Source organism: Mauremys mutica, chromosome 2, assembly GCF_020497125.1.
Source record: "Mauremys mutica isolate MM-2020 ecotype Southern chromosome 2, ASM2049712v1, whole genome shotgun sequence".
In the NCBI taxonomy this organism is placed as follows: domain Eukaryota; kingdom Metazoa; phylum Chordata; order Testudines; family Geoemydidae; genus Mauremys; species Mauremys mutica.
The window spans coordinates 171,066,335-171,075,722 of NC_059073.1; the positions used below are offsets into that span (position 1 = coordinate 171,066,335).

Sequence of the window (9,388 nt, forward strand, 5' to 3'; positions counted from 1 at the left end):
TTTCAAAGCTTGGTTCCCACACCAGTCAGTGGAAAAACACTGGTATCCCAAGTTGGAGTCCAGCACCAGGTGACCTGGTCACATGTCCCTGTAGTGTCACAGTGGCCATAACTCGGAGGCTGTCTTTAGCATCCTCAGGAAGGCCCCCTGTAGCGGGGTGGTCACCTGCGCTGGCCCAGAAAAGGTTAAAGCCAGCCCTGGGAGAGGGCTGGGGCTGTGAGAAGTGGCTAGGCTGATGGGGAAGGCAGCCACAGCTGGGGCCATGCCCCAATCAGGTTGCAGCTGGCCCTATAAAAGCTTTTGAGAGGGAAGGACCTAGCTGCCTGGGAGCTGAGCAGGGACCTGACCTAGGGCAGTGCTGGGGGAAAGGCAAGAGGGGTTGGGGAGCTCCAGCCCCTCAGGCTGCAGGGCCTAAACCAGGTACTGGGGTTGCAAAGGGGCAGCCCAGGGCTAGGCAGTGGCAGCAGGTTCTATCCCTCCTTGCCAGTGATGAGTGGCCATTACAGGCTGCAGTCTGCCTCAAGGAGCAGGGGCTAAATGATGTCTGGCAGTAGGCAGTGAGGCAAGGTGGGATTGGAGGGTTGGGGGTTCCCTAGGAAGGGGAGACCCAGAGACGGAGGGGATACTGCTGGGGCAGAACTCTCAGATAAAGGGGCACTGGGGTCTGGGAGGGACATGAGGGCCAGTGAGCGGTGATGATACCAACCTGCAGAGGGTGCTCTGGAGCTGGAAAGCAAGCCAACTCACAGACCTCCAGTAGGAGGTGCCACAGGGGTGAGTCCTGAATTGCTACATTCCCCCCCCCCCCAATGGGAGATAAGCTGCTTCTAACGCTTATTGTTTTCTCCTGATGGCTCATTAACCTGAGTGGGCCCTTCCCAACCAGCCATCTAACTGAGAGTCTTTTGCCTAGTGGGCATTCCCCATGTGTAAACACATGTCTAATAGATACATAGACAATATTCCTAACTTCAGATACAAAAATGATACATGCATGTGTAATCCATGTGCCTAATAGGGAGAGATCTCTTTAAGAGACACATTGAGGGGAGGTAGTAGTCTCTACCTGGGTCATTGTTGCTAGGCAGATTTAGCACTCCACATCCAAAAGCTTCTGGAATTGGGTGTGGTAGTTTTGGGTATACTCCAATAGGTTCCCTGTTGTGGGGGTCAGGGCAGCTGCTTTACTAAGGGCCGTGTATCCTGTGTGTGTTGGGAGAAGCTGAGCCCAGGAGCGGAAAGCAGATGGTTGCATGCATTTTGCAGCAGGTTAGTGTTATTGTTAACCCTCTAATAGAGAAGCATGGGCAATTTTAGCCAAACTGTTCTAGTTAAATTGTATCAACTAGTCTGATTCACCAACTTTTCTTTAAATGTAGCAATGGTGAAAGAGTAACATATTTTGCTATTCTCAGTTTTGTGTTTTCTTGTAACAGGGTTTTCTTTACATCTATACACTTGTAACTTAAATGAGTGATTGGTTGATCAGCTAGCTGACTGACTAGCAGTGATTTCAGCAGAGGAAGAGTCTGCATGGTTTCCAGCTGAAGATTCCTACAAGCAAGTGGAGGGAAGATGTTGTTTTAGACTCAGTAAACTGTATAGATTTGGTGATCAAAGACTCTAACTGAGACTTAGATTAACTAAACCTAAGTTTTTGGGACCTCCCAGTTTCTTCTCATTGTGTTTCTGTGGGGACTGAACTGTTCAGATTTTATTTTCTTTATTTATGTTTATGTATAACTGAAGATAATGTCTGGGGATTATAAAATAGCAATGTTATGCTGTAAAACTAGATTTGTTTCTTTATCATAAGATTTTATAAAGTTATTTAATTAAATTCATTTTAGTTCCTTTTGGCACTTGAATGTGGGGAGGTTGACCCTGTGCAATCCTTGCTGAAAATTTTTAGAGACTGAATTTTGGGTCTCCAGCTACTTTTCTATCAGAGCTGGGGTTTTTTAAGCACTGGAGAATGGCAATGAAGTGAACTTTAACCCACCCAAAGATTACACATACAAGTAGGATAATCCATATTCAGTACATTATAATCTTTCCAATGATATCTTGCATAAAATACATCATAGTTATGCCATAATATCTCTATGAAGAATATGGGGTGTTGTGTCACACTAGTGACTCCCATAGTTCAGTGGTGTGACTTTCTTTAAACATCATCAGCAAATATGTACTGCATGAATGGTTCATTTTCAGCCTTGAAATTTATGATGGTTGACATGGTTGTTGGGTGATTATTAGATATCCATGTCATAGCAGCATCTTCTTTAGCATCTACTCTGATACTATACTGGTAAGAAAATAAGGTGGAGTAAGTGCTTGATCCACCTGCTTTTTTTTTTTTATAGACTGCAATTTAACCTTGTTGTTGGATATTTCTTCAGTGTCACTTGCAGTTGTTGCCAAATTTCAACAGCATCCGCAATACAGATCTTCTATATTTCTCTTTAGTCCATGTTGACTACTTTGGCTGTTCCATCTATTGTCATGGTTTTCTTAATAAATTGCCATCAGAATAGGCTAGCTCTTAATAGAGAGCTCAAAACAGTAAACCACTGAATTCCATTGTATGTCTTGGGGGATAATTAGTTTGGATTCTCCTGTTCGCTGAAGCAAAGTGGCCGTTATGGAAGTATTTTGCAATTTCAACATTTTCCTTTATTTCTGGAAGTGTACTTAAGTCTATGGCTAAAAGATGACTCAAATGAGTACTGTAGCCATATGCTATAAAGTTCAGGTTCCCTTCATTATTTTCTTCCAGATTTCTTCTAATCTTTGCTACATTTGCAGCTTTATCTGTGATGTGCCTAGGCACTTGACTCTTGAAGTTTTGTTTAGTTTGTTATAGCTTTTACTGCAACTTCTTTTAAATATTCTCCTTTATGGGCATTTCCTGATGTATCAATTGTTTCTGTAAAATAGACAACCCCATCTCCTGTTGTCACAAGCATACACTGCTGGATCATTGTGTATATTGCTACAACCATCAAGGTTCAGATTAACAAATTTCAAACTTTCGGTTTCCTTCTCACAAACTGTATTGGGCAACCTTCCAGCAGTGTCTGGTGGAGTGTAGCCTGGTGGAGTGTAGCCTGGTCATAATGATTGAAATGAAATGTATGTTTTGAACAAGATGAAAGGGAGATTCATTGGGAAAAAAATTGCTTGTTCATTTTTGCAATCTATGGCTTCTTGCAGGAATTTGCTGGTCCTGATTATGAACTCATCTGTGGTCTTACTAGATGATGCAGGTAATACAGGTAATCCACTGTTTGTTGTATGTTTACTTGAAGCACTGCTGGTGGTACCAGCAAATGACTCAAAGTCTTGATCTGGTAAACAGGAATATCTTGTTGGATTGTATGTGCTGTTGTTTCATGTGAAGTTATAAAGTTTGACTATGTCAGTGTTACTGAAACATGTTGTGAGGTTAAAAACATCCACAAGCAGCCTTTCATGTACAACAGTAAAAAGGCCAAACAATGGTTTATTTCCCCCTTGTTTAGATAGAAAAAGATTTTTTTAAAAAGCATTGGGGAGGGGGGGAAATTTAACTTTTGACATCAAACTTTATAAATATGGCACAATCGATCATGTCATGTATTAAGAGCTAGATCCTGTGGGAGACATGGGGTTGTGTTATCATCCTGCCCACTACTGAGCAGCCTTTAATTCAAAGCTTTTGTTTTAAATTTTTATTTAAAGAGGCATATAGATTCTCTGTGTAAAACAAAATATATAATAAATTGTTTTAAGAGAGGCCTTAAATATTTTGTATTAAATTCAGATTTTATTTTATTTTGAACAGGCTTATTTTAAAAAAACTTGTACTTTAAATAACAAAATAAGAAATCCAATTTAAATAAAACTTTGTAATTTTTCAAAATATCAGATTTTTATCTATTGTCATAGAAGCTCATTGTGGAACAGCCATTGCACAATACACCCATTGTTGCTGTTTGCAACCTCACATACTGGGACTCTCCTGTCTCAGCTCCCCAACTCTTATGCTACTCAGGCCCAGATCTGGGAGTTATTGCCCCTCCCTAACTGGGGTTACCTCCTAGTTGTAGTTGTCATGTTCAGGCAGAGGTGGTAGGAAACTTCACTCTCCTGGTTAGACAGGTGATTTCACTCCAACATTATAGTGGCCTTTGAGAGATTATCACAATAGGGGCTATATGGGGGGGGGGCAGAGTCCAGTGGTGAGAGCAGGGGAACAGGTTCTATTCCAGCCCTCCCCTCCACTCCACTCCACTCTTGGTGCTTCAGTTTCCATTCTTGTTGGCCTGTGCCTATTTCCCTGCAGTTTCATGCCCATTTTAGTGCCAGTCCCACTCCTGCTCTGCAGAGTCTAATACGGGCTCCTTTTTCCTGCTGAAGTCAGCTCTAGCTAGAATCTCACTGTCTGTAGGCTGCCCTTCGGTGTCTTCACCATGGACATGGAGAAGGACAATACCCGCATCCAAGTAGATTGTCATCCTAATCCTCCATCCCAGGAGTAGACCTCTGCTCCCTTGTATAGATGCATCTGCTGAGACAGGAGTGGGTGTGCAGGGATGGGAACAGGCTGCAGGTAAGGATCCATCCTTCCAGGGGAGATTACATTACCCTCTGTGGGGAATTCCTTCCTTCCACGTTCTGTGCTTTGGTTCCTGGTCTCTACCAAGCAGCCCAGCTCCCATTCCTAGGAGTATGATTGTTCTACACCCTTTCGTGTACCAGTTCCTCTGTGGAGAACTACTAAGGGCAAGGATTGAAGATCCAGCTGTCAACCTGCTATGAACTCTTGCTAGTTTCTCCCAGAGGGATAGGAATGGTAGAGGCCAGGATATGCATTTGGGGTCTCACCAAGGCTCCCCACAGAACACCCCTAATCATCCCACAGCAAGTGGAGCCCTGGGTTCCATGACTCTGACCCATTGCTTTTTCTCCTTTTGCAAGCTCTGTACATTATGCAGAGAACCTGGATATCATTGCAAGGAGTCTGCTGGAAGAAATCCACATCACAGACAAGGTCCAGTACATCTTGGAGGTGAGCACAATGGGTAGGGGCTGGAGGAACTTTACCTTATCCCTGTGGGAAGTCTGCAAAGGAGAGACTGGAGGATCCACATTTCATAGAATATCAGGGTTGGAAGGGACCTCAGGAGGTCATCTAGTCCAATCCCCTGCTCAAAGCAGGACCAATGCCCAACTAAATCATCCTAGCCAAGGATTTGTCAAGCCTGACCTTAAAAACCTCTAAGGAAGGAGATTCCACCACCTCCCTAGGTAATCCATTCCAGTGCTTCACCACTTTCTGAGTGAAAAAGTTTTTCCTAATATCCAACCTAAACCTCCCCCACTGCAACTTGAGACCCATTACTCTTTGCTCTGTCATCAGGTACCACTGAGAACAGTCTAGATCCATCCTCTTTGGAACCCCCTTTCAGGTAGTGGAAAGCAGCTATCAAATCCCCCCTCATTCTTCTCTTCTGCAGGCTAAAAATGATTGGGGGCTGGAGCACATGACTTATGAGGAGAGGCTGAGGGAACTGGGATTGTTTAGTCTGCAGAAGAGAAGAATGAGGGGGGATTTGATAGCTGCTTTCAACTACCTGAAAGGGGGTTCCAAAGAGGATGGATCTAGACTGTTCTCAGTGGTACCTGATGACAGAGCAAAGAGTAATGGTCTCAAGTTGCAGTGGGGGAGGTTTAGGTTGGATATTAGGAAAAACTTTTTCACTAGTAGGGTGGTGAAGCACTGGAATGGATTACCTAGGGAGGTGGTGGAATCTCCTTCCTTAAAGGTTTTTAAGGTCAGGCTTGACAAAGCCTTGGCTAGGATGATTTAGTTGGGTTTGGTCCTGCTTTTGAGCAGGGAGTTGGAGTAGATGACCTCCTGAGGTCCCTTCCAACCCTGAGATTCTATGAAAACCGGCCCCAGGACCGACCCTTGGGGCACTCAGCTTGATATTGGCTGCTAGCTCAACATAGAGCCCTTGATCACTACCTGTTGAGCCCGACGATCTAGCCAGCTTTCTATCTACCTTATACTCCATTCATCCAGCTTATACTTCTTTAACTTGCTGGCAAGAATACTGTGGGAGACAGGATCAAAAGCTTTGCTAAAGTCAAGGAATAACACATCCATTGCTTTCCCCTCATCCACAGACCCAGTTATCTTGTCATAGAAGGCAATTAGGTTAGTCAGGTATGACTTGCCCTTGGTGAATCCATGCTGACTGTTCCTGATCACTTTCCTCTCCTCTAAGTGCTTCAGAATTGATTCCTTGAGGACATTGTCCATGATTTTTCCAGTGACTGAGGTGAGGTTGACTGGCCTGTAGTTCCCTGGATCCTCCTCCTTCCCTTCCATTATCATCCTTGGATGCAGCATATCTGGCCCCATGGACTTGTGCTCATCCAGTTTTTCTAAGTAGTCCCGAGCCACTTCTTTCTCCACAGAAGGCTGGTCACCTTCTCCCCATACTGCAGCAGTCTGGGAGCTGACCTTGTTTGTGAAGACAGAGGAAAAAAAAGCATTGAGTACATGAGCTTTTTCCACATCCTCTGTCACTAGGTTGCCTCCATCATTCAGTAAGGGGCCCACACTGTCCTTGACTTTCTTCTTGTTGCTAACTTACCCAAAGAAACCCGTCTTGTTACTCTTAACACCTCTTGCTAGGTGCAACTCCAAGGGTGATCTGGCCTTCCTGATTTCACTCCTGCATGCCTGAGCAATATTTTGAACAAATGACCAGGGAGGTGTATAAATCTTCCACTTCTTGTAAGCTTCTTTTTTGCATTGAAGATCAGCAAGGATTTCACTGTTAAGCCAAGCTGGTTGCCTGCCATATTTACAGTTGTTTCTACACATTGGGATGATTTTTTCCTGCAACTTCAATAAAGATTCTTTAAAATATAGCCAGCTCTCCTGGACTCCTTTTCCCCCTCATGTTGTTCTTCCAGGGGATCCTGCCCATCAGTTCCCTGAGGGAGTCCAAGTCTGCTTTTCTGAAGTCCAGGGTCCATATTCTGCTGCTCTCCTTTCTTCCTTGTATCAAGATCCTGAACTCGACCATCTCATGGTCACTGATTCCCATCCACTTTTTCTTCCCTGTTTGTGAGCAGCAGGTCTAGAAGAGCTCTGCCTCTAGTTGGTTCCTCCAGCACTTGCACCAGGAAATTGTCCCCTACACTTTCCAAAAACTTCCTGGATTGTCTGTGCACTGCTGTATTGCTCTCCTAGAAGATATCAGGGTGATTGAAGTCTCCCATGAGAACCAAGGCTTGCGTTCTAGTAACTTCTGCTAGTTGCCGGAAGAAAGCCTCATCACCCTGGTCTGGTGGTCTATAGGAGACTCCCACCATGACATCACCCTTGTTGCTCACACTTCTAAACTTAATCCAGAGACTCTTGTTTTTTTTTTTTGGTTTTTTTTTTTCAGTTTCATACCGGAGCTCTGAACAGTTGGGGCAGCAGATAGATGACTCTGTCTCCCTGAGGAGGGAGTCCCCAACCACCACCACCTTCCTCTTTCTCTTGGGAGCAGTGGTTGTGGAACCCCCACCTCTAGGACAGGGCATCTCATGCCTTCCAATCGGTGGAGTCTCCTTCTGCTCCCTTCCCTTAGATGTATCATCTAGTCCATTCTCCGCATTAGTACCTTTGGAAAGAACATGAAAACGGTTGCTCATCTGTATCTCCATTGCTGATACATGGACGCTCCTCTTTCGTCTTCTGGAGGTCACATGCTGCCACATTTCTTTACCGTCCCTCAGTCCCCTCTGTGCAGTCTAATTAATTGGTAGATGTGCAGGTGAACAAGCCCCTGATGGTATGCAAACTAGATACCATTAACTTAGGTTTGAATAGAGACTTGGAATGGCTGAGTCATTTCACAGATTGAATCTTTCCCCATGTTAAGTATCCTCACACCTCTTGTCAACTGTCTGCAGTGGCCCATTTTGATTATCACTACAAAAGTTTTTTTTTTCCCCTCCTGATTATAGCTCATCTTAATTAAATAGCCTCTTAGAGTTGATATGGCTACTTCCACCTTTTCAGTGTGTGTGTGTGTGTGTGTGTGTGTACCTCCTTACTATATGTTCCATTCTATGCATCTGAAGAAGTGGGCTGTAGCCCACAAAAGCTTATCCTCAAATTTGTTAGTCTCTAAGGTGCCACAAGTACTCCTGCTCTTTTGATTCTTAGAGGCACCCAGGGTGGTGGTTAAATTTCCCTGATTACTGGCTGGATGCTGGAACTGGTTTTGTATTGTGAAGAGGAACCCCATGATATTTAACCCAGCCCTTGTTACTGCTGACACCACCTGGCAGAAGGATTCATAAACCTGCCTCACCTTCACTTTCCTCCTCTAGGGACAAGTAGCATCCCACTGAAGATCACCTAATCCTCCATTTCTTTAAGCATCTTCCTGAGTCTGGTGTAGTCTTCCTTCATGCATTCCATCAAGAATACAGCTGTATCACCCCCAAAGATAGTGGAGGAGAAGGCATGTACCACCAAGGCTGGGAGGATTGCAGCCTCTGCTCCTAGGAGTAAATGTTGCAGTGATTGGTGACTCTCTTCCAGGAGGGGGATGGAGGCACCTGTCTGTTGGCGAGACATGGCATTCTGGGAGTGTTGGGAGAAATATATATCCAAATATATTGTGATTCAATGTTATAGGTCATTGAGGCCTGGTATGAATGACACATGCTTGACATGAATGTGTGCGTTGCAAGTTAGCAACTGAAACAAGGTCAAGGACTATTAGAACTCTGTGCAAGAACAATCTTACGTTCCGAGAAAAGTACAGAAAATCATCAGAAAAGGAAATAACACCAGCTGGACTGATATAAAATTGTATAAGAATTGGAGGAAATTGCATGCTTTGGATCATAGTGACCCACCCAAGACTGTCTCTTTGGAATTGTGTGGGTAGAAGGCCTAGTAAACAAAGGCAAAGAACAGATGATGCAACAGAATGAACTATAAATAGGTGCCTATGATTTCTGCAAATTGGAGTAATTTATTGATCCAGAGTCCCATGTGGATATAGTTGTGGTTTTCACCGGCTCCCTGCATCTTATGATCTTATCCTGCTGGAAGGAACCTCGATTGGCCACCGGGACCATTCTGACCTTTGGACTCTGGTATAGTATGTTTGGGTTGTGAATGTGGAGTGAGTAAGGTTTGTTTTGTAATCAATAAAGAGCATTTAGAGTATTATGTATCAACACGGTGTCTGGTATCTGCTTGCTCTCCATCCTGCCGGGAGACCTCTATTGTGGGTTTAACAGGTGGTGGAGAATGCGGAGGGTGGAGAGAGATTAAGGGGTGCCAGATTTTGAGATGGGGGAGTCTTAGGGTGTTGGGGGA

The 9,388-nt window shown here is 44.3% G+C and overlaps 1 long non-coding RNA gene across 1 annotated transcript; it reads left to right on the top strand.

Moving 5' to 3' along the window:
• The first annotated feature begins 1,254 nt into the window (after positions 1–1,254).
• On the top strand, positions 1,255–9,006 carry LOC123365442. Its single transcript, XR_006577586.1, has 3 exons — positions 1,255–1,269; positions 3,217–3,278; positions 8,386–9,006. It is a non-coding gene; the product is annotated as an uncharacterized LOC123365442 (long non-coding RNA).
• The last annotated feature ends 382 nt before the right edge of the window (positions 9,007–9,388 follow it).